General features: G+C 38.6%; 1 pseudogene; it reads right to left on the minus strand.

Annotated features, from left to right (window-relative positions):
- Positions 1-155: 155 nt before the first annotated feature.
- Positions 156-14745, minus strand: LOC124290079 (annotated as a pseudogene).
- Between the last annotated feature and the right edge of the window lie 10616 nt (positions 14746-25361).

Below are 25361 nucleotides of genomic sequence, written 5' to 3' on the forward strand. Positions count from 1 at the left end.
ATCATCACCCCACCTAGCAATAAATTATGAACGGTCCCTAAACTGATAAATCCTCGGGTAGTATTGAAGATGGGATCATTATGTCATAGTTAGAGTGGTGTGATACAATAAATTATTCTATTCAAAAGAAGTTCAAGAAAACACAATTTTTCGAATTGATGTAAGAGATATAGATTTCTTCTGTGATGAAAATACAGAGTCTTGATGAAACTAGGAGACATTCATCGTGGACACATGCAATGGCGACCACCATCTACAGCCTCTGTGTTGCCCGTTATGAATGATGCACTGTCGGAGGCCAGGAAGGCGATGACATTGGCAACTTCACGGACCTCTCCTACTCGACCTAAGGCATGTGTGGTCTTGCAGTGCTCAAGGAACTGGAAAACAAATAACATTCACTGGTTGCATTCATCAGAAACACTGAGTATAATCCTAGAAAATAATTGAAATATTCAGATAAGCAAACGGCTGGATAATTTTCTTTGGCACGGAAGTGATGAAACATTCAATAAAATCATCTAATCAAATCTAACTTTAAATACATAACAATTTTATAACAGTCAGTCAGTGTTTAAAACTCCCAAAATCCAAGCCAAACAGCCCGACTGGTAACTTTAAAAAATACTAGTCCAGAACTTGCCTGTCCGGTTTTCAACAATAAACTGAAAGTACACGTGTTGTGATTGGTTATTGTAACATGAACTGTCCAATCGTAAGTAGTTTCACATAATTTTCATCATACCTTAAACACCTCAAACTGACGACAAGAGAACCTGTCTGATATTATGAAATACATACTGTTTGGGGTAAACATATCTACCAGACCACCGGACAGGCTACTTTTGAAATTTGAACGTCTGAGAAGAAAATAAACCATTTCGGATGGTCGGGCAGGCGGGAATTTTAAACGCTGAGTCAGTTACATATTCCTAGACAACAGGTGAGCTGAACATTAGGCAAAAGGTTCCTTCACTAGAAAACTATATTACCTCAATCCATACCATACGTTGTTATATTACCTAAGTCTCACTAATTGTTTAATCGGCATCCAATCAGATGCTCAAGATACTACAACAGAATCACAAAGCAAATTTTTGGAATAACTCCATGGACGTGGATTTGTACAGACAGATCATAGCTGATTGGTTTCTAAGATGACAGACCTCCTTCTACAGATCATCATGCAGAGTCATACAGTATCAGAGCCAGTCACAGTACACTTAGGCTCAGTATTATTCGTTACACTGCTATACTGACTCTAACCAGGGAGACTATATAAGGGGGAGTGGTCACTCCTCGGAAAGCTCCTAAGCTATGCCTCGGCTCGTCACGTGACCAGTGTAGCCAATATGGCGGCAGCGTAGTTTTTAAGATTGAGCCCGGTTTATTTTCAACAGCTGATTACATACGCTGAGTGTTGTGACAACTGAAAGCTACATGTAGAAGATAAGTTACCTATTCTGTCACTTCATTTTAAGTCAAATAATTGTTATTAGTGTCAGTATAAGTACAGTAGATTTGTAGTAAAGTTTCAAGTGGGCATGTTGTAGCTCACTGGCTTCAATTCTCAGTACACAGCGAAGAAAGACTAAATTATATCGCTAAAAACTTCTTTCACATATTCGTTTAATTTTTAGAAGGGAAATATACCTTTAGTTGAAAGGTGTTTGCAAGTAATAGTGATATTTTTATAATTAATTTTTTTTTGTTAGGGTGTATTTGAGGTGTGTGAAAAATATGACATATCGCCGATCTGCCACTGAAATACTATAGGGCGTTGTTTGAGTGTTTCTAGTTATTGTTCAAAAACATCTTTCACATACACCTTCAATTTTTATGTGTGGAATATACCATCAGGTGAAAGGTGTTTGCAAGTAATAGTGATAGTTTTAAATTGTTTTTTGTTTTTGTTTGGGTGTGATGCTTGAGTGTTATAGTTCTAAAACTTCTTTCTTTCTTGTTGATCTTAGTATTTGACAAAACTGGAAAGGTGTTTACAACGCTTTGTGATAGTTCTAAACTTTCTGTTTTTGAGGGGTCTGTGACAGTGTCAGTTAACATTCTGTCAATGCCCATGTCATTCCACACATGCAATAAAATATCTGAATTAGTTACTAATGTTAAAAAAGGTCTCAAAGTAATTTTTTTTTTTAAAAGGACAGCTGATGTTAACACATGTGTTCTACCGATAGTTTTGCGTTCTTTAACATGTTTGGGGAGGGATGGCCGTGGTGTATCATTTATTCTTTCATTCATTCACATATGTTCTTTTTCTTTTGTTCTTTTTCTTAAATTCTTTCATTCATTCACATAACATTCTTGCTCTTAATTCATTCATTCATTGTAAAATTCTGACTGATACAATACACTGGCTGAAGTACTGTTAAACGCTGCGAAATTGCGTTGGGACCGAACCAAGTCACTGTGTGCGTTGGAGCATGACGAGGCACACGTTAATTAGTACAAATGGTAAAGAAAGAAAGCGAGTGACCTATCCCTGTTGTAGAGTATCCCTGCTCTAACAAACCCTAGTAGAGAGTCGTGTCAGCTAAACTTTTGAACTGACCAATGAGAACACAGCTTACCAAATTGCGATAGTTAACATTCGCACATTCTGTCTGAACTTTTACCTCGAAAACATTTGTACTCGAATGATTCCGAATGCTATTTTCCGCACGATTGCTTGCGAGTGATACACATAGAGAATGCAATTATTCACCACAGTGAGTAAACAGTTGCTTTTTGTCACTATTCAAGGATGTCATCTTGCGGAAATATAAGCTAATAGTAACTATGTCAGAAGCATACAAGCATATATACTGCAGGTTAAATATATGCATATTTTCTTTTGATCATTGTCAATGACCGGGGAGGACAAAATTTTGTAAGTCCTGCCTAATCCTAAATTGTAGCTGTTGTCTGATTGGTTAAATCCATCTCATGTTTGATTGGACAGTAATAGGTCACTCAAAGGTTAGCTGATGTGACACTCTACTAGAGTGAGTGAGTTTAATTTTACGCCACACTCCGCAATATTCCAGCTATATGGCAGCGGTCTGTAAATAATCGATTCTGGACCACACAATCCAGTGATCAACATGTTGCATGAGCATCAATCTGCACAATTGGGAACCGATGACATATGTCAAACAAGTCAGCGAGCGTGACCACCCGATCCAGTTAGTTGCCTCTTACGACAAGCAAGATCAATATTCTAACCCGGACCTTCACGGGTAATGCTCTACTAGAGTTTGTTAGGGTAGTAAAGCAGTGTAACGAATAACACTGAACCTAAGTTTACTTCGACTGTATCAGAGCAAAATACTTCACATGATGCATCAGCTGTGTTTGTAGCTTAATGCCGCACTCAGCAATATTCCAGGTATATGGAGTCATCAGCTGTGAGGACAACTTACCTGTGCATACTTTTCTTCCGTCATACCTCCTCTCTTGTGGACCTCTGTCACAATCACACCTGGGCTGTAACCAATCGGTCAGAGGATAACACTTACCATTTGTGATCAAATATGTTATAAAACAGAACAAGCATATTTTCATAGACTTTGTTCACAAAAATGCTATTTTTGAGGGCATTATCATTTGCAGAAGCCCGAGGTCTTCCATTAACTGCCCGACGAAGGAGGGCAGCTGAAAAAGACAGAGGGCTTCTGCAAATGATAATGCCCTCAAAAATAGCATTACCGTTATTATTGCTAAAATACATGGAATTTATGTTGAAAAGAAAAGGAAACAATGAAGAAATTTGACTGTAAGTTTACTCAAAACCAACTTCTGACAGGGTTGACTGCCCGAATGCAATTACGTCATCGAATAATTCAAGTGATGCCACAACAGAAAGTGACGATATTCTACCTTGGCCTTTGACAAAACCATAGCCTGCAACATGTCAAACTATGTCAGTGTTCGGTTTTGGTCCATCAACAGCCTTAATAATGCAAATGTTAAGGTTAGCACCAACAAGAAAGCCAATATTACCGCTATTTATAGCGGGAATTCGGGTTGCTTTGACTTGTTTGACCCAGAATATCTGCCAGCCGAAAGCCAATTAATGTCAAATGAACCGTAAGCCCATGCACCCACTATGACGTCACTTGACAACAGAACTGATAGTGGCCCATCGTTAAGGTTGAGTGGTCCAATATCATTTGCAGCGGCCCGCAAATTTCTGATAATGGGAGGGCCGTTTCATGATAATTCCATGTATTTTAGCTATAATGGTGATTATTATAATCATGACTATTGTTATAATCATGAGTATTGTTATAATCATGACTATTATTATAATCATGAGTATTGTTATAATCATGACTATTGTTATAATCATGAGTATTGTTATATATTCATGACTATTGTTATCATCATGACTATTGTTATAATCAATGAGCTCAGTTGAGAGCGTGGAGAGGTCTTGGATGGGCGACCGTGCTTGGCAGCTTGACACCTGAGAGTTTCTAGGACTTCAGTCCTGTCCCACAACAAAGCACATGTGATACATGTGGTCTCACCTTAGGCAAGTGGGTTTGTCCAAAATTGCCTCTGTCCACCCAGCAGTAAATTGGGTACCTGGTATGATGCGATGGTAGTCTGAATTTGAACCTTGTATTCTCCACAGGGATGTTCTGTACTCGTTGATCAGGGTAATATGTCAGCGCTCTAAGCATGCAATGTGCATGGATAAATGTGCAATATTAATGAACTATTATATTGAATAAGAGACTTACTTTACGCAGTTAACTCTGACTTGTTTAGGAGCCAATTCTGTGAAAAAGAAAAACATTAGCATGAAACACACACAATCATATTACCAGAACCCAAACCCCCATAACTGAAGTATCATCAATAGCAAATATTGATAAAAATAAGTCACTTGTCAGTGTATATCTTGAATACTCACCCAGAGCCACACATCTTGTCATCTGGTCAATGGCGCTCTTAGACATGCAGTATGATAAGACACCTGGAAACTGAAACAATTACAGACAGGGAATGACTTGGACTGCAATTCCATAATCTTCTCACATTAGCATTCATACAGTGCAACTGAAATGTGACTCCTATGTCCCTGTCTGGAGCCTTGTAGCAGTTGTTCATGACTGACATTGTTGATCCCAAATCAACATTTTAACAACATTGACACTTTCAGTAATGCTATCAAAAAGAGAAATAAAAGGACAATGTTTAAAAAATTCCAGCAAATTTTGATTCCGCAAAAACAACAAAACAAAAACTAAAAGGATATACTAGCAACTCTTTCAGACAGCAATATTCCAACTATATGGAGGCAGTCTGTGAATAATCAAATCTGGATCAGACAATCCAGAGATCAACAGCATGAGCATCAATCTAGACAACTGGGATACGATGACATCTTGGATTTAATGTAAATCAGACATATCTACTTAAGGCCAGACCAATTTCATTTCTTGTTTTATGGATCTGCCTGTTGCATTTTATCAAGAATAAGAAAAAAAATAAAAATGAATTTTCCCCGCTCAAAAAATATAATCCTAATGTTTTTATTGGCCAAAAATGTAAACATACAAGAAATTTTGTTTTCACATTGTTTTTTGCCCCATATACACTTCATAAATTGCCAAAAGTACCATACTTTGAGTATTTAGAAAAGTTATTACTTTGACTAGTGATTTTATTTACGTATTTTTTTCCCTCCTGCCTTTAGGTTTTCTGAGGACAAAAATACATAAAACAAGAAATAAAATTGGTCTGGCCTAAACATGAAATAAAATAACATACTGCTCGGAGCCCTGTGACGCTGGAGACGTTGACGATGTTGCCTTTCGTCTTCACCAGGTGAGGCACACACAGCATTGTTAAGTGGTAGATGGACCTGAAACAACGATGAGGGAGTGTCTTGTGTCACAGGTCGTCACAGTGTGGTACTGAATGTATATAGCTTTCATGCACAGGGGTTCGAATCACTGTTTGGACAATAAATTTAAAAAATAGAAAATCTAGATTTTTGCAACCGTATATTGTTTTTATATGTTATGAGTAACTTATGTTTCAAATTTGAACGAAATCGGTGAAGAAATGGATTTTTTAGAAAATTCTCCCGCTACACTCATTACATAAAATACACAAGGGATGACACTCGCTTGATGCTCAGAGCCTGATCGAAAACCGCGATGCGGTAGCGACTATTTTAGCGCATGCGTTGATCAAACCATATATGTTTTCACAAAACAACGTGTTGAGCTTGTAGATTATTCTTTTGGCCTTCTGCTCATCGTATTTAGTTCGTCTAACTACATTTCATATTTGACCACTGACCCTCGCATTACCACTACCCTCCGTTTTGAACAAACGTCTGGCCGGCCTTAGGTAAACCTCGACCCTGTCCGAAAATCTCGGAATGACTCGGAACAGAAAACGGTTCTCATTGGTCAATTTCCACGTGTTTGTGGAAAACAACAAACTAACGTGGCAGACAGGGCAGTGAGAGGGGCCATCGATGGCCATAATTTGTTGATTTTGGGCCAAGTGGGCACATGCAAGACCACCATACTGCACCAGATCAGTACAGGAATTATCAGTCAGATTTCACCTCTCACATCCATAGCATTTGCTTCAAAGAAATGGCAGAGCCCAGTCAAAAAGACTGTTTGATCGATAATCAAGATCTCATTTGCAACAAAACCGGTCTTATTATTCAAAACATGAAAAGACTTGGAAAATGTCTGCCTATGTCCAGTTATCGGTTCACATGCTCTGCATTTCCTGCATGTGAACGAACCCTGCACACACCATTATGTTGTTTCGTTTTGCGATTTTGATCCTAATAATAACTAGTCCACACTGACAGCATGCTCATAGAGCACACAGTTCATTATTACCCCTCGATAACCCAAGCTGCCTGTGAAGCGCTAGAAGGTTACAGTTACATGATTGGACTATGCACAGAATCATTATCCCAACTGAAATATAACTCTGTATAACTCCAGCCTAGTTTGACAAGGGTGGAAATTAGACTAATATAGTCAGTGAACTATCTTGCCGTAGAAAGATCGGAATATGCAGACATGTTAGGCTTGACATCCATGAAAAAAGTCAGAAACCTATCTTGCTGGAAGGGAAAGTAGAATACTGTCACGATACTACTGCAAGACTTGTTTTAACTACTTGTACAGCATTTCTATTACAATAAAATGTGTATTTAAAAACAGTCTCACCTTACATTGATGTTGAAAGTTTTGTCAAATTGTTCTAAACTTGTGGTTTCTATATACTACCAGGTTCGAGGATTCCAGCACTGTTGACCTATATGAAAGACAAAAATACCTATATGAAGGATGTTGTTTGACATTATGATGAGTGACAAAACAAGCTTGGCCCAATGCGCTGCTGAAGTCGCACCTGGTTACTTACTGAAAGCAACATGCCATGGTGCATAATGCACACTGTATACAGCTGTCATAAATCTGAAAATTTTCATCAATTTTATTGATATCATAGCATTTAAACATTGCTAAGATATCTACTGTGTGTCTTCTGACTACATCCAAATCTCCAGGACTCATGTCAAGACTCAGTAGCCAGTTACCTCCCCTAGCCAAATTCTACGAAGGCGAGAAAAAGAAAGCATTGAATTATTCGAGCATTTTACGCAAAAGAAAATTACACTGCATAACTTCAGAAAATTCTGATAAATGAATCGGTGAATAAACTTGGTGCAAAAACAGATGAAATACTTGATAAAACATCCCACTTGACATGATGACTGATAATTCTAAACTGTGCTACCTGTGCTGCCTGGCATTATTTGATGTGAAAGGATCGATGTTATGAGCATATTTTCTTGTAAAGAAAGCCGGAAATAGCAATCATTTGTACACATTTTAGCTAAATCTACTGATGATTCAGTTGAAAAAATACCAAATGAATTTGGATCCAATGGTTTGGTTCCACGATTTAACCATTTAGTAACCACTAATAGCCATTCCAGAAAATGGGCCCATGACACACCTGCCCTCAGTTACGTGGGCACTTACTCTTTTTTTACTTACATACAGGTAATGTCAACAATCTGAACAAGAGAAGCCAAATAAACATCTGCTAACACATTTATTTAACAATTTACATTCAAAATGAATTTGGAAAAAAAGAAACAACTAAATAATACGCTTTGAATAACAGCCAATCTCAGTGTTCATTAACAGCTCAACGGAACACTTCAACATGTGTTTTTTTAGTCCAGCCAATACTGTAAATCCCAGGTGTTTTGAAAAACTTACTAAAACACAGCTGGACACTTCAACAATGAGCAGTGTTCTTAACATTATCATCAGGTCTTGACAGTGACTTATTTTGTACGATTATGTTTTCAGGCGTCATACCTTTCGAACAGCAGTGTTTACTCACACTAGAGTGAGGCTGGTTGTGTCCCACAGGCATTGGAAATACTGAGATGATGGCTTGTGTACAAGATAAAGTTGCCTTTAATGAGCTAGTGGCAGCTTATATAATTGTTCCCGTAATAATTGAGAAAACAAGGAATGTTCTTAAGCGTTGGAAAATCCACTAAGCGAGGATACTCCAAACTAATTTGGCCTTTGTCTACAAAAATATATACATTCGCAGCACAACACTTTAGGTAAACAGAGGCCAAATCAGTTTGGAGTTTTGCATGAGTTGACAAGTGAAAACAAACATGATCCGCACATACGAGTACAGAGCACCATACAACATTATAGTGAGGTGAGGTGAGGTGAAATTGGGTTTTTACGTCGTGCTTGAGAATATTTCGCTAATATGACGATGTGCATGCATGTGTGGCTGCTTGTACTACCCTAGACTTAAGCTGGTTTTATAGTGCTAGCCCACTGAGATACCATGCTGCAGTGAAGCAGGAATACCCCACTCAGACACATTATACTGACTCCGAGCCGACCAGTCCTTGTTGTACCCATTAATGCCGAGCGCCAGGCAGGAACCAACAAGTACCATATTTTAACGTCTTTTGGTATGACGCGGTCGGGGATCGAACCCGCGACCTTCTGCTCTCCGGGCGGACACTCTAACCACTACACCATGGAGGCGGTCCACAACATTATAGTGCATGAATGGCACATGGATGTGGCTGAGGAATGAAAACTGCATTTATGTAGAACGCAAATATTATGGATGACAACTTCTTCTTTATTGTATGTCACAACGTTTCTGGGCTATATATAAATGATATGGAGTGACTGCAATAAGTAACTTTAATTTAAATGTTCCTGACCAGAATGTCCAGCCTGCCTGTGGCTGCGATGGCTTCCTCCACAATACGCTTCGTGTCCTCTTCCTTTGACAGGTCACCAGTCAGGAGGACGGGCTGTGGAGGACATGGAACTTCATGAGACAAGACAATGTATACAAACAAAAATGTCTTGTCTTGAGTGAGTGAGTGAGTGAGTGAGTGAGTGAGTGAGTGAGTGAGTGAGTGAGTGAGTGAGTGAGTGAGTGAGTGAGTGAGTGAGTGAGTGAGTGAGTGAGTGAGTGAGTGAGTGAGAGTGAGTGAGTGAGTGAGTGAGTGAGTGAGTGAGTGAGTGAGTGAGTGAGTGAGTGAGTGAGTGAGTGAGTGAGTGAGAGAGAGAGAGAGAGAGAGAGAGAGAGAGCGAGTTGGCTTCCCCAATGCACCCCAAAGGAATAGAGAACGTTTGGTCTTCTTGTTGTGCTATCATATAATGGAAGTGACATCAGGTGTATCCCTAGGCTACTCTTCTGTCGAACACTCGTACATATTCAAATTCTGTACTCTTTCATACAGGTCGTCTATAATTAGTTATAAGTGGTTACGAGTGAATGAGTGAGTGAGTGAGTGAGTGAGTGAGTAAGTCACTTAGCAACTTAGTTGACTAGTTGACTTTCCCACTTAGAAAACACACTTCATGGCAGGTTGGTCTTCTGCCACTTTATTAATTATGTTTGGTTGACATGCAGCGTTATTAGTGACTGAGTGAGTGAGTATGGTTTTACGCCGATTTTAGCAATATTCCAGCAATATCACGACGGGGGACACCAGAAATGGGCTTCTCACATTGTGCCCATGTGAGGATTCAAACCCGGGTCTTTGGCGTGACGAGCGGACGCTTTAACAGTTAGGCTTCTCCCCCGGCCCCGGTGTTATTAAATGATTGAAGTGACATTGATGTCAATACTGCCGCACAAAAGTCTGATGTGGTATATTGAAATCTTTTAAAAACATACACATGTTTAAAAGTATCGCAACACCTATGATGTATAACCTGTATAGAGCCATTTATATTTATATCATACTATGTATGAATAATATTTGTTGATAAGCAAATATGGGGGCTCCATAAGTGACAAGTGCTCAAAGATGGCAAGCTATGTAGGGATCCTTTTCATCTAAGATGTTGTACACAGTAGTCCATGGCTGTTTCAACGTGTCAATGACCTTCCCTCAGCCACTTTGTATGTTTACCACTGTATTCCATGCCAAGTCATACGGGTTGTGATTAGAGCTCTCACGAGTACTAGGGTACTCGGGGCCGAGTCGGGTAAAGCAGGACTCAAGTCCAACTGAAAGGACTCCAGGACTTGCAGGGGAGATAACTCTAAACGTCTCATGCAATCAAGATGGATGATCATGAGAAAAAAATGCCTGGACGCATTTTGATTGTGATTTAGTGGAAAATTGAAATGCCGTCTTAAGGCATACAGGTTTGCATTCATATTTTAATTTCAATAAGTTGTGTTATTCACTTGTTGTTTCATGATAAAGTTATGTCACTTTCAATGGCAATTTCTAAAAGCAAAAATGAAAGAAATGGTAGTATGATATCTGTCGTGTATCAATAATAATCTATTTTCTTTACAACTTGGCCCTGTGTTCTTGGTTTCTTGCATTAATTTCACTAAACAAACAATTTGATACAATTAGTCTTCACTCTTGTTGTTCAACTTGTTTTCTACATAGATATTCAGTCGTTCTTATCCGGTGTATTTCAGTGTTACATAATGAACAATCAACACATACATACACATTCGAAATAGCATTCACACTCAGAGACCTAAATCCTGAAATAGTTAAAAGTTTTAATCACAATAAATACCATTGACGTGATCTCCGTTCAGGAGAGTTTCAGAAGAAGAAATTCAGTGTAGTGTTACTCAATAAATGCTTAGTCTTTAGTTTGAAACCAAAACGTTTTCACTATAAGAAATCTCAAATAAACATCAATCCTGATTTACATATTTTATTCTTTAAGTTCCATAGTCGACCCATCTTTACAAGATATCCAATGCAGCACCAATCAATGAATGCTTTGTCTAAATATCTTCCTGCTTGCGCACGTGTTTTGCCACAATTTAACCATTATTATTATTATTGGATATTTACATAGCGCACATATTCACGCACTAGTGCATGCTCAAGGCACTGGTATTTTTCCCCTCGATCATTGGATGTCAACCTCAACGGTACATCTTATTGTCTCAACTCCCTGGGGATCATGCAACTCTTGTTGCCACAAGGCGCATCGAGTTATTCCCATCCTTACGAGGTAACAATGATTAAGGTTAATTGATTATGTGACTTATCGTCTAGGTGAATGTTTACAAGTTGCTAATATGTCATAACTGCAAAGACATATTAATATTAGATAATCTTGAAAGCACAGTCAAAGTTAAAACCAAAAGAAAAGAGAAGTACATTGATTGGTTTCTTTTCCTGGGACACAACCTATCATGTTACAGCATTTACATGCGTAATAAGGTATCACCGGCCCAACTCATGAATATTAATCACATAATTGATCCTGTACAACTGGGTCACAGTGACACTTACGTTGCCTTCACATTCTGTTTGCAATAATAAGAAAAAAAGGTAATAGATACTTCCATTGACACTGAATATCAATTGCTTTATTCAGGAACGTTTGGATTCACATATATATGCTGCATTATTCGTAGATTGGAAGTTGGAACAGCCACGTGTATGCTTGGTTTTAGATAAGCATCAAAATTGTCGGGTACTCGGGTCCGAGTCGGGTCTGACTCCTCAAGTACTCGAGTCCCAAATTTTGGACTCGTGAGAGACCTAGTTGTGATATGCACATATTTGGATTCCTGTTTACCTTGTACCGTATATCATACACAGTTGTTCATGGGTAATGACCTTCACCTTATACTTCTAAGCAGTTCATAAGGCCACCCCGCTTCAAACCCGTCTAATTCTAGGCACAAAAAACTTGCTTACATGCTATATGTTATACACTGAAGATGAATTTATTTGTGAATTTCAATGTGCCAATGACCTTCACCGCATACTTGGATACCTTGTTACCTTATATATCTTAAACACTGCATATGAAAACGCCTATCCCAACGTGTCCGTGACCTTCACCTTGTACTTGTCCTGGTTACACTGCTCTGCTGTCTTCTCCAGGTTCTCCTCATTCCTCCCTGTGATGATGACACGGGCTCCCAGCTGAGAAAACAATATGGCTGTGCCGGCACCAATACCGGAACTGGCACCTGAAAATACACGTTTCTTCATTGCTTAAAAACATTCTGTGACAGGAACTAAATCTTAACATAAATGACTTCCACGTTTTCACCCTAGTGACACAGATACAGCCAGTTTGGTTTGTGTTGGAAACCTCAGAATCATATTTACCCCGATGTGTGCATGTAACCCTACGGCGGTGGGTAGCCTAGTGGTTAAAGCGCTGCTCGCCACACCTAAGACCGGGTTCAATCCTCACATGGGTACAATGTGTGAAGCCCATTTCTGGTGTCCCGCCACGGATGTTGCTGGAATATTGCTAAATTCAGTCAGTCAGTCATGTACCCTACATTAATCTCAACACAAAACAGTTTTGTTGCAAACTGGTTGGGGTGGCTATCAGTTCAAATTGATCACCTGGGTGCCTAAACCCCAGCTATTCTACCCAGTAACTCAGCAGAAGGTCTCAAAGTTTGGAACAAATTGTCAGTTGTTTCACCAGATCAAAAACTACTGAGAACTTTTAAGATACTCACAAAACATTATACATGTAATTATGCATTTAGTGAAATTAAATGAAGCTTTATTTTATTCAAGAGTTTTGTACAAAATGACAGATAGGCTGTTGTTTCACCAGAACAAAATCTGCTGAGAATAAAATAGAAACATGCATAAAACATTCTGATCATGCACAGAGTGAATGAATTAGGCAAAACATTTTAGACACATGCATAAAATATTCTGATCATGCATAGAATGAAGCTGAAAGAAGCTATTTTCTTATAGATACATGTACATGAATAAAACATTGTGATCATCCATAGAGTAAAGTTGAATGAAGCCTTATTCTTTTAGATGCATGCAAAAACATTCTGATTATTCATAGAGTGAGGTTGAAATAAGCGTTAATCTTTTCAACCCTAAAAGCCTGAAATGTTGTGTAACTGTTGAGTATTTGTCGCTAAACTAATCACCGGTGTTGGCAGAATACCCAACCTGAACAACCAAGTTGCTAGTCCCTTCCAAAATGATATCGCGTGACAGCTATGGCCAGACTGTGCCAACTTAGGGCAACTTACACATATGTGATTGACCTCAGTTGCTGGAATACAGCAGTTCCAGAATGTAGAAATATTCACCAACTTCTAAATGCCTCTCAAGAATTGCAGTTCCAGAATGATATCAGTATCTATGATCAGTTTCACCACAAAATCCCAACACTGCCTTGATGCGGTCCTATATATTATTATTATTATTATTATTTATAGGATATTTATATAGCACATATCCAGGCAACTAGTGCATGCTCAAGGTGCTGGTATTTTCCTCTCGATCATTGATGTCAATCTCAACGTGCATCTCGTATTATCAATCTCAACTCCCTGGGGTATATACAGCTCTTGCAGCCACTATGCCTTTAGGGTTATTGTGGCTTTCTCATTCTAATGAGGTACCCATTCACAGCTGGGTGGACTGGGACACATATATACTAGGCAGGGTCACGCCTTGAATGTATAGTACTGCATCACTGCTCTCGGCTATAAACAAACACTTCCTAACAACTAAATGTTTTTTTAATAAAGTTTGTTTTCTTTCACATGGCAGCAAAAATTGATTTTTCCAAGATTTTGAGACACCTCAGAGGTCAAAGATCATATTTATGAAATAGCTGCCACAAATACTTTGCTATAACATCAAAACATTATAACCACATGTAGGGCTGTTGAAAGAAATAGGTCTCCCTTTGCTGCCCCAAGTGGTACCAATCACCCTAATTTTCAAGGGATCAAGGACTACTAGTATCCACTAACACGAAAATAATCTACTACATAGGCAATTTAAGCTGTTTTCCACATCGTATCAGAATTACTATTGTTATTTCTACAAACGCCACTTTACCAAACAGAAGAATCGAGAAATGCACCGAGGAATAACGATGAAAAGATGACATACGAGAAGATTAATTATTTGTTGGTTCATGCTGAGACCATCGGTATATGGTCTCTGGTTCATGGCATTAAGCGCATCAATCGTTATAATTCTTAACTTTACTTAATCTTACGCACCTGTCACCAGGGCAACCTTGTCATCAAGCCTTCCAATGGAAGCCATCTTTCCAGTCAATGTAACAATCTACTGACAACGTGCTGAGGACGAACTCCAGTGTTTACTTGACAATTCCAAGCAGAAGGCTTGCACACCAGCTGATCAGGAACACCTGTGGACACTTTGTTCAAGGGAGGTAACTCCCACTACGTCAGTCTGGTTCCCCGTGTGTGATGCGCTGGCGCTTCACTGACTCGCGCAATGATTGCTCAATGGCAAACCCATTCATATTCCTAGCGCGTGTATATGCTTAGTAGATAACATAAATGCATATCCCTTCACATAATTTACATAACCGGGATCAAACAAGCATCTTAGTGCGCTTTATAACCCGTTCCAAATAACAGATCTCTCAGTTAACGCATCATATTATATGCCGTCCGGTAATTCCGCGCACCTAAGCACATCGATCGCAACACGGCAACTAACATCTCTTATTAATTGTGGTTTACGTGACTAAACATGCTGGTATGCATCATATTTACCTAGAAATATAAGACGACTATAAGATTCTAACGTTGCATTATGCCATACAGTTGAGGGCGGTGGGGTAGCATAGTGGTTAAAGCGTTGGCTCGTCCCGCCGAAGACCCGGGTTTGATTCCCCACATGGGCACAATGTGTGAAGCCCATTTCTGGTATCCCCCGCCGTGATATTGCTGGAATATTGCTAAAAGCGGCGTAAAACTAAACTCAGTCAGCAACACAGTTGACCTTACCGGCGCATATTGAGACAGAGATGAAAAATTATGTCACATGGATGAGAGTTATCTCCCCTCGGTCGCTCCTGACAAATATGGCGGCGAAAGAAATAAGCAGACGTCTGCGTCAAAGACAAATTATAAATATCGACGGATCAAAAGTCAATTCTTACAGGTAAATAAGCTTAACATCTAACAACAACCTACGTTTTGTTTTAATTGATGTTTTACTCTGATATAAGCATTATTTGGTAGAAACGTTAATAAAGATTCCACGTGGGACGGCACGTTGCAAACTCACCGGTGACGCCTGAATTTGTACCCCGTGAAACTTAGTAAAGTAGTTTCAACTTATTTAATTTTAGTTGGGGAAAAATACATCTTCAATTTATTTTTGTATCATTACTACACATGAGATTAAACGTTATTTAAAACATTCTTCCTTTTACATCCAGATCCTGATTGACAGATTTATCATTTACAGAGACTTGGCTGATGGGCGTAGACTTGTGGTAAGGCCAGTACCTCCAGTCAAAAAGAAACATGGACACCTGGGTTGTATCCCATTAGAATTATCGACCGACCAAGGACAGGATTTTGCCGGGTTCATTACATTGGTATCTAATTGAATGACATAACCTAGTGGTTAGTGGTAAAGTGTAGAATTTCTACAAAACACTAGTACCGATTTATTCAGCGTTTGATGTAATGATAGTTTAACTAAGTTCTGCTGGGACCAGCACTAAGGTCCGAACTGTAAAGAAAACCGAATTACCCAAGGTCCGAATATGACAGATTCCACTGTATTTTGTTTGAAGATGTTTGGAACTTCTAAAACGTACTTTATCCGACAGATATTTGTAAACTGTGTTTCTGAAACTGAATTTCTGCGCCCAAAATGGGCCTTTGTGTTTAGTATTTTTAAAATCACAATAAAAAATCACAAAATATTTTCTTACACAAAACTTAAGAGATTTACTTTTCAGGATGGAGCACTTCATATGACGAATTAATTAAGGTTGAGGACATCGTTGACACTACTCCACCAGACAGACTACCACTTAGACAACTACAGATTGAAATAAAAGAAGCACTGAATAACTCACACACAGACAGCAAGTTGTTTATTCCAGTACCTATAACCAGTGATGATTTCGAGGTAATTAAACAGATTGGTGAGGTTTACCAGACCAGGAGAGACAGAACAGTGTACTGATCTCCTCCAGACAATGTTTAGAGCCCATACTGGGAGTCGGATGGGATTACAGAGTCATCAATGCTCAAGGTGATAACTTTTTGTCAAAACTGACACAGTCAAGTTTTGGTTTGGTAAGCTGGAGGTCACTGGTTGATTTCACAGTCTTTCCAGACCACGTAGAGGAGTGTTTCCTCGATAGAGGCTATCAACTTTCATTCACCTTTGTCAAAGCCCCAGGAAACGTGTCCCGACTGAAAGATCTCTCCTCAATGCCACCAGTTTATAGTCATATAGGCAAGAGTCCAGCATGAAAGTTACAGTTTTACGTCTCATCATGGTAGTCATTTCAAAACTGACGTTATTTAACATATTGCAGAGTAACTTTTGGGAAAATCAGTTGACCAAAGAAAACATGGAATCTTTCATTAGCAAGTTAGAGGACGAAATTGGTGTGTCTTATATTGTCAGCGAAAGGGAAAGGACAATATGAAATCAGAATTATTCAGACTCAGAAAACAAGCAGCAACGTGTAAAAGGAAAGGTGGAAGGCAGTTCAGACATTTTTAGCCAATCTTTCTAAAAAGAATACAAGTGGAATGTAAGTATAGATGGACATCGCAGTGAATTAAAAGTTAATGAAATAAAACAAAACTTGGAGTGCATCATTGATAATTTAAAACATGAAAACCAGCAGTTAGAAACTAAACTAGTGGAAGCACTAAAACCCGAATGTAAACTGAAAAGTAAAGGCTCCCAGACGGTCCAGGACAGAGATCGGAAAAGGCAAATACTAGCTAACTGTAGGATCACTCTTATGCAAAGAAAAGGAAAATCCTTGAAAGACAAAGAACAAGGAAGGATGATACAGTGTAAGGATGCACTATCTTTTGTTGAAGAGGACAACACCAAGGTTTTGTCAATACTAATAGAAAAGGGTGGTTATCCCCAAAAAAGACAAAGAAATAAGAGGAAGACAGCAACAATAGACTCTTGTATGTATTAGATGTGTTTAATGTAAGCAACAATGCTTATTCATGAACTTACATGCTGTTCAAAAATCTTCCCAGATCTCACAAAATTAAAGAGACATATTCGCAGTTAAACAGTAACTTTATCATAAAGGAAACTCCAGACGGATTAGGATATGAACAGTCACCCGAGAGCGGTTACATGCTGTTGTGCCAAATTTGATCGCAAATGACCCAGATGCTTATATTGACGGGACATGTCTTAAAGTAAAAATCTCGGCAGATGGGACACGGATCGGGAAACACTTACATGTGATAAACGTGGCTTTTACTATCCTTAACGATAGTAAATGTGGTTCTGCGCTGGGAAATTACCTCTAGCCATTGTATGCACTAGGGAACGACACTATGAACTTACTCAGGCCTTTCCAATTTAAGGAAGGAAACAGATGAATTAAATGGAACGTGGATCTCCATAGCTGGTGTACAATTGAAACTTACTCTTTATCTAGGTGGAGATTATAAGTTCTTACTCATTGCTGTAGGAATAAGTTCTATTGCATCTCAACACACATGTATATACTGCAAGTGTTCAAAACAGGAACGTTATCGTGTCGAAGAAAAATGGTCAATGTCGGATCCAAACAAAGGGGCGCGAATTGATTATAAGGCATCGAATAGTGACAAAGTGCAGAGAAAAACAAAAACTGATTATTCTTTATCAAACGATCCTTTGTTTCCTAACATACCTCTAAGAAACGTGGTGATTGACCAACTGCATCTCTTTCTGAGGGTTACAGATAAGCTGTTCAGTCTTCTTGTGTGTGAATTGAGACTGTTGGACAATGTAAAGACAAACACTTGTTTCAAAGCTGGCCTTGATAGAAATAAGCTTAAACACATGTCTAGACTGGAGAAACAATTAAAAGAAGCAGGGATAAACTTTGAATTTTTTATCAACAAAGATACACGGAAAATAGAGTTTCGTGATTTGCAAGGTCCCGAGAAATTGAAACTCTCAAAGGTATTTAAAGCCTCTGAATTACTTGACGATGAAGAGAGGGCAGGCGTTATACAATCCGTCTGGGATGGGTTTCTACTCCATAAACGATTTAGTGAAATCAAGTGCACCAAATGTGAATGAAGTGTCTTCTGAGATTAATTCATGGATCAAGCTGTATGTAGATGTATCAGAGATGTGATGTTACCCCGTATATTCACATCCTTCAGCATCATGTTCCTGAACTGATTGGAATTCATGGAAATTTGATTGATTTACACAGCAGGGCTAGAAAAACTTAACGATATCGTAACTAAACAGTATTTCAGAGCAAGTAATCATGGAAAAACGTCCTTGAAACAAATACTCCAGAAGCAAAACCGAATCACCTTGCTGGAGAATTATAAAAGGGTCAAAATGAAAACTGGCACACAGTTAACTACTAGCTAGTTCGAGTGACGTAGACTGAGTGGTCTCACCTCACAGAAGTGTTTAACATGCAGAGGAGGAAGTTTAACTAGTAAGAATTATGTTAAAAAAGTCTGATGTTTCCTCGCCGCGATATGCTACATGATATAGCACTCTTTGCCGACAGTCAAGTTTCTTTATTGGCATACATAATATCAAAACTTTTCTCCTCTTTTAATGGAACAAATGCACAGGAGCCGACTTCTGGATTACACTGTCTGCCAAGAGTACAAATTCCTGTACTTTAGTGGTTGTATTCGAGGAGGGGCTAAAACTCAGTAAGACACCTCACGCCAGAACTCAGCCTTACAACACTTTAACCTCGACTTTAACTATGACCACAGTGAGCCCTGGTGGCGAAGATGTGGGTTTGAGACTCGCATCATTCAACCACGAAAGTAAAGAATTTGTACTACTGCAGGTAGTTTGCTTCTTTATTTATTCTTGTCTTTATGGTTAACAGTTTATTCTTTGGAGGGGTAGATATGCTCTGTCAATGTTTTTGACATCTAATTGAGTTTGCCTATTTAATGCAATTATATTGTCTTGTTTTAAGACTTATTTTTGTTCAAGCAAGCAATTCCGTGTTGATGTCGGTTGGTAGGAGAGCTGAATGCAAAGAAGCCGTGCTTTATGCTTGCTTTTGGTTTAGATGATAATTTTCACCACATGAAAAAATAAATTTATTATTATCTTTTGTTATGAAAATATACCTAAGGATGAGGTATGATAGTTTCAGCTTGTGATTGCTGTGTGCAAGGTTGAGTAAACTCATGTTTGGATGAACGTTTAATATCATTCGGATGTTGTTTAGAAACCAAGATGTAAAGTGATTGAGATAAAATATCAGTATATCACCGTGCGTCTGTATGTCCTCTCCTTTTGAGGAAACCGTTATTTGATTTGAGAATGTTATTATGTTTGGAGCACATCAAAATCTAGTCTGTATACAGAGTGTGCTTTCAAATAATGTATGCGTACATGTTTCCTATTGCTGTGAATGAATAGCAATGTCCCATGTCGAAAATAACATTGTGAATGATAGCGTTAGGTTTATTTTAAATGTTTACAGTTTGACAAAGACAAAACTTGATTTTTTTCCGTTAACATAACGGAAACAAAAAGAAGTTAAACCATTTCTGGTTCGCCTTACTGTATTTACATTAAGTTTGAGAGCTAAAAGGTAGCTGATCTTGCTTTTCGAACTTTTTCATGTTTGTAGGGAACATCGATCAGTTTAGTGTTTTCAATTTAGCTTCCTGGTTAAGGTAAAATACAATGAAGTCATTAGCCTCCTATGTTTCCATAAGAAATGAGTTTGTTAAAATTTTGTAGAGCAATAATTACATGGTTTTTTTAATTAAATGCTCAACACATAGATAAAAAACGCTTCTTGAATGAGTTTAAGGTTCGGTGAATAAAGTTAAGTCACTAATGGGATTGGAAATTTCATTTTATGGTTCATGTTATTTAATTTTTAGCTCCACAGGCCTGAAAGGGCCGATAGGCGTGTGGCATGGCACGCAATCCGGCGTCCGGTCATCCGTCTGCTCTAACAACTGAGTGCATGGGTCATATCTAATTTGCATATTTGACCTTGCTATGATCTTTACGCCTATGTATTTGTGTGGATTGTTTGAGATATCCTCTTCCTCCAAACAACAAGAGACCCGAAGCTCACACTTAACATGTTCCACGTACTTTATCTTCGTCAGTGTTGCCCATGAGTAGTAAGCTGATGGTGTTTGTATTAGATATTAAAGTTGATCGCCAGCAGGCTACACAGCATAATTCACTTTCTGCAGAGCCCGTAGCGCCGTTTTAATATGGTAAGTTGTTTGGTTTACCAATCTGTCATCAGGAAATGACATATAAATATATGTAGCAGCATGGAGTGCATTTATGTTGGATGAATTAATACAATAAAAGGAATCGCAAACACATCCTTGTGTTTTATTTTTACCTGTTTGAACCTGATTTACCCGAGAGTTAAACAGTGTTGGTGATGACAGCTACATTAGCATTATGAAAAGCAACGTAAAGGCATGAAACCCGTTCATTCAGTTTTAAGAGAAACTTTACATGAATGATTCTTAGGGGTAACAAATTGCATGAACACCGGTTATGTTATATTTGCAATTTTCCGTAAAAGACGGTTTAAATATTTATGTTAGCGGTAATTAAAATATCGTATTAGGTAGCTGGAGAATTCATCTAACTACACCAGCTCGCCAATGGAAACTCTATGAATAAATGACCTGTGGAAAACGAAGTTTGCGAGCACGAAAGTCTAAATGGAGCTGAACTCAATGCTACTGAAAAGGTTATTAAAATTTTATTCGTGATGTTTGACGGTTGAAAATATCGATGAACATGGGAAATGATTAGTTGTTTATTGTAAGCTAATAACTGTAAATGTCAGGTTAGGTGCATCGGAGTAACCTGTATCTTGTTAAAATGTTATTTGCCATTAACCATCAGAAGTTACTGCTTTTGGTAACGGACATGGGGATAACATGCAGAAGGGGAGATAACTCTGTCGCGAACAACTTTCAGTTGTGAAAGTGTCCCGATATGTTTGACGACATCGCTTGCTGTCCGGTAATTCTGTGCAGCAACTGATGCGCATAACATCCAGCTGGAGATCCGAAGTATGGAAGCGTATTAGGGCCAGATTATTTTCAAAAATCACTTCATCCATGTAAGGAAGAGTGTTTCATATTAAATCCAATTATGAATAATGAAGAAAAAGGTTAAAAAGTCTGAAGAAAACGAAGTTTTCATAAAACCGTCAATTTATCTGTCAATTACTGTTATTTACTTACCTTCAGTGATTAAAAGCCAGTCCCTTGTAGAAATACATGTATCCCGATTTCAAGCGTAAATGTGACGAACGCTTTAACCACTAGTCTAACCACTAGGCTTCGCCACCGCCCGCGGTGGAAATGATAATGTTGAAATAAGTCATTGTTGGAGCAAAATAATATGCCAAGAGTAGAGAAAAACAGCTAGGATCTAAATATATTTTAAAACGAAACACATTCCAGTGAGATTAGAATGCAAATCCGAGGTAAAAAAATTATGTCTGTCGTGTATATACACCTTCACGCCGAAGACCTGGGTCTAGATTTTCAAAGCTCTCTTAGCGCTAAGATAGTCGTAAGTGCCATACAGTAACTTACGACTATATCTTAGCGCTAAGAGAGCTTCGAAAATCTAGGCCCTGGGTTCGATTCCACACATGGGTAAAATATGTGAAGCCCATTTCTGGTGTCCCCCGCCATGATATTGCTGGAGTATATTGTATTGCTAAAAGCGGCGTAAAACTATACTCATTCACTCATTTGCATTTACATTTTAATCTCGCTGTAATGTGTTTCGTTGGAAAATGAAAACCTGTTATTCTCTAGTCTTGATGTTTTATATTACATCAATAATGACTTATTTTGACATTTGGATGACAATGACATCTGGTGATACAGCATACCAAATACATGTTTCTATGCATGTCATAGATCTATCTGATATTTTGTACACGAGTTTTGATCGTTATCGGGACTCACATACAAGCAAGCAGTAAGCAGGTATTATTCTGGAAGGGATAGTTAAAATTAGTAACATAATTAATCTAAATGCCTCTCAAGAATCTCATAATTAATCCCCTTAAATTAGCACGAGTTACAATAAAAGAACAATGGGGTACCCGTGAACATCCGGGTTAGAATTGGCCTTCAGCAACATATGCTTGTCGTAATTTTTAAGCAACTAACGACATCGGGTGGTCTGATTCGCTGACTGGGTTGACACATGTCATCGTATCCCAATTACGTAGATCGATGCTCATGATATTGATCGCTGGATTGTCTGGTCCAGGCTAGATTAATTACAGACCGCCGCCATAGAGCTGGAATATTGCTGAGTGCGGCGTTAAACAACAAACAAACGATCAATAGTTGACATTCTTCGTTATATTTTGCTGCATATCGTTTGGTCACCTTTGAATACACATATCGAAAATATATAATATGGTATTAAAGAAGTCTTCTCACTTCTAATAAAATGTACAGGAGAAATATTGCTCATATATAAATTTTAGTATAGATAGAAAAGATTGTATAGGCGTATCATATTATTTTCATCCCTCGAGGTCTGGACCGCCTCCGAGGTGTAGTGGTTAGAGCGTCCGCCCGGAGTGCGGAAGGTCGCGGGTTCGATCCCCGACCGCGTCATACCAAAAGACGTTAAAATATGGTACTTGTTGGTCCCTGCCTGGCGCTCAGCATTAATGGGTACAACAAGGACTGGTCGGCTCGGAGTCAGTATAATGTGTCTGAGTGGGGTATTCATGCTTCACTGCGGCATGGTATATCTCAGTGGGCTAGCACTATAAAACCAGCTTAAGTCTGGAGGTCTGACGTTATGCTCACCTACCCGTTTGCAAATAATAATGTAAATCTGTCTACCTACCTACCGAGACCCAACCAACCACCTACCTAGCCTAATGGCTCCTAACGCTAAAGACCCGGGTTCGATTCACCACAAGTACAATGTGTGGAGCCCATTTCTGGTGGTGTGTAAAACCGTACTCACTCTGTGGACAATGCTATATCCGAGATTACTTGTGAGCATGGAAATATTTTAATCCTAATTTTAACGCACACTGATGTGTAAATGACACGTACCACAAGAGAAAATATTTAGAGTTCCCTATAATGTACATTATATTCAACTACACGTCTCCTTTTCCGTTATGTTTGGTACATTAGACACACTGCAAAATAAAAACAATACAAGCTATGTGTCCCGTTTCTTGCAAACTATTATCTTTATTTGTTTGTTTGTTGTTTAACGACGCGCTCAGCAATATTCTAGCTCTATCATGATGTTTTTCTATATTGGTGTACAATCTCTCTCCTAAATCTAATGAACTTTCCGAAGAACAATATCTTGACAAGTAAAAGACGTCTAAACTCGACGTCTTAATCACAAAATAATGATGTAAAATATGGCTTTTGTCCCGAAATGTAAATTTCGTGTCAGGCCTCAAAACAGCTCACCCACACACATATCCCATATATACAGAACCCTACAAACGTGCAGCACACTCCATGCCTACCAAATTCCAGTCAGGGGCGGATACAGCTTTATGAGAAAGGGGGTGCACACTTCATTTTCACCCGTTTTCATGGGTCATTTAATAAACTTTCAGGACAAAAGGGGGGTGCGAACCCCTGCATCCACCTATGCCAGTCATTCTTTCTGAGCTCTAAACTGACTAAACCACAGATTGGAGAAAGTCTATAATTGGAACTTACGTTGTTGAACTTATTCCATGTCACTTACTGCATGGCTGTAGGAGCAGATACAATAGTGAGCCAGTGAGCTTTTAGGTTTACGCCCCTTTTAACAATATTCTAGCAATATCATGGCGGGGGACACCTGAAATGGGCTTCACACATTGTACCCATGTGGGGAATCGAACCCAAGTCTTCGAGGTGACAAGCGAATTAACCTCTAGGCTGCACCAACGCCCCTGCACACAGTAAGAACCATCACATGTACACGAGGAGGCCGACATTGAATTCGCTCCATCAAAAAAGAGTGGATTAATCGCAAGGACAAGTGAGTGAGTGAGTGAGTGAGTTAGTTTTGGTTTCACACCGCTTTTAGCAAAAAGCAATATTACAGTGGGGACATCAGAAATGAGTGAGTTTAGTTTTACACTGCTGTTAGCAATATTCATCAGAAATGGGCTTCACACATTGTACCCAAGTGGGGAATCAAACCCATGTCTTAAGTGTGACATGCTTTGACTACTATCTACCCCAAGGTGCCTCTAGGACGACTAACTGCATCCAGATAAGTTGAAGTACTTGTTTTAATCACTCCTTCATAGACTGAACTAGGAAAATACACACAACAGAAAAAACAGAAAATATTATGTACAATTTATTACACAATCTATACAAAATCATATTTTCATTAATTATTTTTACATTAGATCAAAATTATTAGTCACACTGCATTGTTTATTCAGGTATTTCCACACAAAAATAAAAAATGAAATAAATATTCATACAAGATGAGAAGGTCACAGTGGCATATCGTTAATCCAAATGTGCTCATTTAAGTCTCAGGGGCTGGTATAAAAGACAATAAACTGGACTGGATCTTTGTAACCTGTATTGCACATGGATTCACACTTAAAACAAGAGACTGTTTCAAACATTGTCAGGCAGAATCTTTCAGGCATCTCAATGCCTCCTTGATTTTCCTGTTTATCATGCCTCCATTTTATTGTGAACAGTAAAATCCATCCACTCTTTCGTCTCCAGGGCTGTTTTGAGTTCGGACAATAAAACCGATCCAATCGAATAACCATTTTCTTCATTTTTTAAACAAGTGGTAATACTACTCGTATTGT

Source organism: Haliotis rubra, unplaced genomic scaffold (genome assembly GCF_003918875.1).
Source record: "Haliotis rubra isolate DU_JTF1 unplaced genomic scaffold, ASM391887v1 Scf456, whole genome shotgun sequence".
Taxonomy (NCBI): domain Eukaryota; kingdom Metazoa; phylum Mollusca; class Gastropoda; order Lepetellida; family Haliotidae; genus Haliotis; species Haliotis rubra.